This window comes from Lissotriton vulgaris, chromosome 7 (genome assembly GCF_964263255.1).
Source record: "Lissotriton vulgaris chromosome 7, aLisVul1.2, whole genome shotgun sequence".
NCBI classification, from domain to species: Eukaryota; Metazoa; Chordata; class Amphibia; order Caudata; family Salamandridae; genus Lissotriton; species Lissotriton vulgaris.
Genome location: NC_141695.1, coordinates 293,698,737 through 293,705,072, shown reverse-complemented (window position 1 = coordinate 293,705,072; position 6,336 = coordinate 293,698,737).

Sequence of the window (6,336 nt, the reverse complement as noted above, 5' to 3'; positions counted from 1 at the left end):
TTTCTAGAAAGACTGTTTTATGCTGGGAAATTGATGAGAAAGTAATGCAAAGCGGTGCATAGCGCTGGTTTGCATTACTTGACATCAAGGGGGTGTACCATGGGTGGTGCATTAGCTTTCCCATTCAACCACCCAGGGTTTCTAACACTAAGCCCTATTTACATAAAAAAAAGTAGAGAGGGTTTAGCGTCAGAAGATAGTGCCCATTTCAGATAGGCGCTATGAAGGAGAAATGCTTTTTTTCTCCTTTATTTTCCCAATTTGCATGTGCGCTGTACTGTCCAGAAATGTACATGGCCGCACATTTCTGAACTGGTGCATGGGAGAGGGAAGGAGAGTGCCATATTTTGCATATATGGCCCTCTCCTGCTCTTTCCTTCTCACACACTGCAGTGTAGCATTTGCTGCTGCTGCACTGCGCTATGTGCGAACTGGTAAATCTGGCACACCAAGTGTTATGAACGGTGGTGTGGTTACTTTGGGTGACTGAAATGACCATGGAACTCAAGACAGATTGGTCCACAGTTAGAGAGGTCCTCTCAGGAGAGCTTAATTCTTCTGAGCTGTCTGCCGATTGCAGTCATTCATCGTCATTGATAGCATTGATAGTGTCAAGGGGGGGGGGGGAGAGGGGGGTAAATCGATTTTGTAGCTTGAGATTGACCCCGTGTTGATATTTCACCTCTCCAGATGATTAGGATGCAGTGGGGTGGAAGGTGGCCTGTACAAGTTACCCAATGCATGTGCCAGAAGTCTCCCAGAGCGTTTCAAACGTTTGTACAAACATTGTAAAAGTTCCTTTTCCAATACTGGGCTCTTTGACATTTATACCCACGCAATCCCCAAGAGAGAATTTTTACTAGTGGCTAACCCATTCAACCCTTCTCACAGTAAGCTTCTCGTGAAGCAGATCTGTTTGCCAGCCAGCATTTCTTCCCAACCATTATGTCACTTAGTGATTGAGATTCTGCCAGTCTTCTTTCTGGTTACAGGTCAAGGGTGGTACTACCTCTAAAATAATAACAAAGGGTAAGCATTCCAGGGGGTGTTGTAAGTAAGTGCCCCTATTCTTCTGGCACACCCTTAAGTTCCCTATGCTTGTCTGTGTGGGGAGGGTATATTAAACATCTACCCTCTTAGACAGCAAAGAAATTATATTGTCATTAACAGGGGGTTGCAAACTGGCAGCCGTTCCAGATGGAGAGTTTAAGGAAATCTGCCTGTGCCTCATGGAAACAGTCCAGCCTGAACTGTCAAGCCATGTCTTCCATGGACCGGAAACAAGCTTCAGAGTACCGGTTTCTGGCATTCCAGCCGTCTTCAGCCCGGCTTGCTTGAATCCAGTGGCAAAGTGAGCAAGGGACTCACGTCTAAGCATACCCTGCCACACTTATGGCAGCCAAAAGCGGTACAAAAGGGGGTGGTGATGGACGGAGCATCTGAATCAATCTAACACTCACACCCAGTCAAAAGATCTGGGTTTAATCCATCACCATTCTTTAGCCCACTCTGCCACCCCAGTTCAGACAGTCCATCATCCCCTTTTGTTTCGCTTTGGATTAAATAAATGGACAAGATGGACAAGATTGCTCTGAGAATATTATTTGCCAAATTGTATTGACCAGGATGTATACGTGTGAATTTGTTCTCCTTTTTAAGGTTTCTCAACATTGCTTTAACTGATTTAAACAAGTCATTACTGTGGTTCATCAATTTACCGCACAAAGTCTGTGTTTCTCCTCAGTCCTCCCTCCCAGTCTGCATCACCACAGTATGACTTTTACAAGTACAATTATTGTGAAATGCTATTACTTGATTTCCATTGGTCTGTCTCTTTTGGGAATTTCCCTCTTTCCTTTTCCTTTTCCATTTTAGAGCTGACAAACTTGTTGAAATATGGGGGCAGCTGCTCAGTCAGTAATAGCAGCATTGCTACAGGAGGTTGCATATGGACATTCATTTGGCACATGATTACCTGGACCTGATCCAGCACGGTCGCTCCCCCCACGCTCCCTGACCCCAGCTCCTGCTCACGCTCTGGCTTGCTGGTGAGACCGAGACTGCAGATTTGGAAGTGATTCAATTTATTTAAATAACCTCGCGCTGTTGTATATTTATTTAGCTTGACTCGCGCTGTGCATTAATTATTTATTTCGACTCGCGCTGAGAATTAATTAATTATTTCGAGTCGCGCTGGGATTTCATTATTTATTTACAGTTGCGCTGGGATTTATTTAATTAATTTTACCTAACGCTGGAAACTGATCTGTGCCCCCGGTGCCGTGGTGCTTCTGCTGCCCCTGCCTTAGTCTCCCTTTGACCCTCCATCTTGTTTACTCCCTCCCTAGCCCGCCCCTCCTCCCTGCTACCGCCTCCCAGCTGCTGCCCCTCCCACGCTCCGCCCCCTTCCACCATCCATTTATGGCCAATGCCCCCACGCGCAGCGTCCACGCGCTACGGCTACGCCGAAGGTGCGCCAAAGGTAAGCCCGTCTACGCCCGTCCGCGCCTGGACCGCGCCCAGCGCCAGAGCCCCTGGTACACGTAATGCCCACCCCTCCCGCATTGCTTATGAGGCCACCACCCTCCTAGCCCTTAACCCCGGTCGCGCCCCCAACTGCGTCCAAGCCGCTCCTGGACACACCCATGGACCTTTCTCCTGCTACTCCTGCAAATTCAGCGGCACCGATAACATCTCCGCTACGACCACACCACAGATTCCTGACCCCAACCACCTACAATGCATCCTTCTCAACACCCGATCGGTCCACAGACACGCCATTGACCTATGGAATCTATTAGACACCATCTCCCCAGACGTCGCCTTCCTAACAGAAACATGGATGAACGCTTCCTCCGCCCCAGACATCACCATTGCCATCCCTGAAGACTATAAGATCACACGCAAGGACCGTACCGGCCACTCAGGAGGAGGAATCGCTATCGTCCATAAAAAATCAATCCACATCTCAACCAGCTCTGACGTCAACCTCGCCAACTCTGAACACCTTCACTTCCAGATCCACATCGACCCCAAGACCACACTCAGAGGCACCCTCCTCTACAGACCACCAGGACCCCGCGCAAAATTCAGTGAAGACATCACGGACTTCATCACTCCACACGCGCTCCCCTCCAAAGATTACATCCTTCTGGGAGACCTCAACTTTCACCTTGAAAAGGACAACGACCGCAACACCACCACCCTTTTGGACAACCTCGCTAACCTCGGACTTAAACAACTGGTCACCTCCCCCACCCACATCGCAGGTCACACACTCGACCCCATCTTCACCTCCAGCAATCATGTCTCCTTCAGCCACACTACGGATCTCCTTTGGACTGACCACAGCTGCGTTCACTTCACCTACAACAAGCCAAAACCCACCAACCACCTCCAACCAACTCTGCAAAGAAACTGGAACAAAATCACCATCGACCAGATCTCCTCTTCGCTCCTTCTAAACACCCCAGCCCACTCTTCTAACCCAGACCAAGCCGCCGCCAACTTCACCCTATGGTTATCCAACACCGCCGACATCCTAGCACCACTGAAAAAACGTCAAAGCAAACCTGGCAGCAAGAAGGCCTCATGGTTCAACGATGATCTTAAGAAGTCCAAGAAACTCTGCCGCTCCCTTGAAAAGGCCTGGAAAAAAGACCCAACCACTAGCACCAAGGACGCCTTCAAAAACGCCACCCGCACACACCACCAACTAATCCGAAAGGCCAAGAAAACAGCATTCAAGGATCGACTAGACAACAACGCCCACAACAGCAAGGAACTTTTTAACATTGTCAAGGAATTTACCAACCCCTCGGCCAACTCCAACGACATCACCCCCTCTCAAGCCCTCTGCGACTCCCTGGCTTTATTCTTCCACAACAAAATTGCAGACATCCACAACAGCTTCGACAACCAACCCGGAGACCCACCCACCCAACCATATGCTGAACATTCTCCCCCCTTGAACACCCTCAACGACTGGAACCCAATCTCCACTGAGGACACCATCCGCCTGATGAACTCCATCCACTCAGGATCCCCCACAGACCCATGTCCTCACCACATCTTCAACAAAGCAGACTCCGTCATAGCACCGCACCTCCGAGATGTCATCAACTGCTCCTTCAACTCCACCACCTTTCCGGAAAGCTGGAAACACGCTGAACTCACCGCCCTTCTGAAAAAACCCACAGCGGACCCCACCGAACTCAAAAATTACCGCCCCATATCGCTCCTTCCTTTCCCGGCCAAAGTCATCGAGAAAGCTGTCAACAACCAACTCGCCGCTTTCCTCGAAGCCAACAAATCCCTCGACTCCTCACAATCTGGCTTCCGAGCAAAACACAGCACTGAGACCGCCCTCATCGCAGCAACAGACGACATCCGAACTCTACTGGACAATTGAGACACAGTCGCCCTCATCCTCCTCGACCTCTCTGCAGCCTTCGACACAGTCTGCCACAGCACCCTTTTACAACGCCTCAGAAACATCGGAATACAAGGAAAAGCACTTGAATGGATCACCTCGTTCCTCACCGGAAGAACCCAGAGAGTCCGCCTTCCACCATTCAAGTCCGAGGCCACCGAAGTCATCTGCGGCGTACAACAAGGATCCTCACTCAGTCCCACCCTCTTCAACGTATACATGAGCCCCCTTGCGGCCATCCCTCGCCAACACAATCTCAACATCATCTCCTATGCGGATGACACTCAACTGATCCTTTCTCTCACCAATGACCCCAGCACCGCCAAAACCAACCTACACGAAGGAATGAAAGAAGTTGCCGAATGGATGAAACACAGTCGTCTGAAACTGAACTCAGATAAAACAGAAGTCCTCATCTTAGGTACACCCCCCTCTGCATGGGACGACTCTTGGTGGCCAGAAGCCCTTGGAAAAGCACCCATCCCGACAGACCACGCACGGAACCTAGGCGTTATCCTGGATTCTTCACTTTCAATGAACAGACAAGTCAGCGCCGTATCCTCATCCTGCTTCAACATTCTTCGCATGCTCAAAAAAACATTTCGCTGGATCCCCACCGAAACCAGAAAAACAGTCACCCATGCTCTGGTCACGAGCCGACTGGACTACGGAAACACCCTCTACGCAGGTACTACCGCTAAAATCCAGAAGAAACTCCAACGAATCCAAAACGCCTCAGCCAGGATCATATTAGACATCCCGCGTAACGAACACATCTCTGGCCACCTGAAAGACCTCCACTGGCTGCCCGTCGATAAGAGGATCACTTTCCGACTGCTGACCCACGCACACAAATCACTCTACGACATCGGACCAGAATGCCTCAACTCACGACTGTCCTTCTACACCCCCTCCCGCCAACTACGTTCTTCCAGCCAAGCCCTCGCCACTGTACCCCGCATCAACAAGACCACCATGGGAGGAAGATCCTTCTCATACCTGGCAGCTAAAACTTGGAACTCACTCCCCACTTACCTTCGCCTTACCCAGAACCACCTAGCATTCAGAAAGCAACTTAAAATATGGATATTTGACAAGTAATCCTCCTCCCCTCCCTAAGCGCCTTGAGACCCTCTGGGTATGTAGTGCGCTATATAAATTCTTTGACTTGACTTGACTTGACATCCACATCATTTGCTCACCTAGGAATCCCCCAGTGTTGGCATTTAGATAAAGAATCTTCATCGAACACTTTACTGCTAGCTGCGCTAGACATGGAAGGATGCTCCAAAAGTTCAAATGATGAAGAGAGAAGAGACATAGGGGCATATTTACAAGCCCCTTGGGGCGCTTTTGTGCCGCCGATGCGTCACTTTTGTGATGCAGCGGCAGCGCAAAAGATGCGCCATGGTGCGGGGTATTTACAACGTGAGGCATCTGGGAGATGCGTCACGTTGTAAAACTCTGCGCCAGAAGGAGGCGTTCCTGCGCAGTGGGAGGAGTTCCGGCGCAGGAAGGCCTCCTGAAAGGGGCTGAGTGAAATCTACAAGATTTCACTCAGTCATTTTGGGGCCCATGCTGCGTCAAAACCCTGTGCCTGCTTGAAGCATTGATGCAGCATTGGAAGAATAGGGCCCCCCGAGCATTGCTGGAGCTGCGTCATGCTTGCGATGCAACTCCAGCAATGCGACACTTTTACGGCACAGATGCGTGACGCATCTGTGCCGTTTTTGCCCCATGGTGCGCCACATTGTAAATGCAGCGCAACCATGTTGGCGTAGGCATGGTGCACAATAATTGGCGCATCCCTGCTGATATGCAGGGATTCGCCACGACGTGCACAACACAAACTGAACAGGAATTGCCGGAAGCTAATCAAGAGTCCGGAATTCAATCTCAGTTAG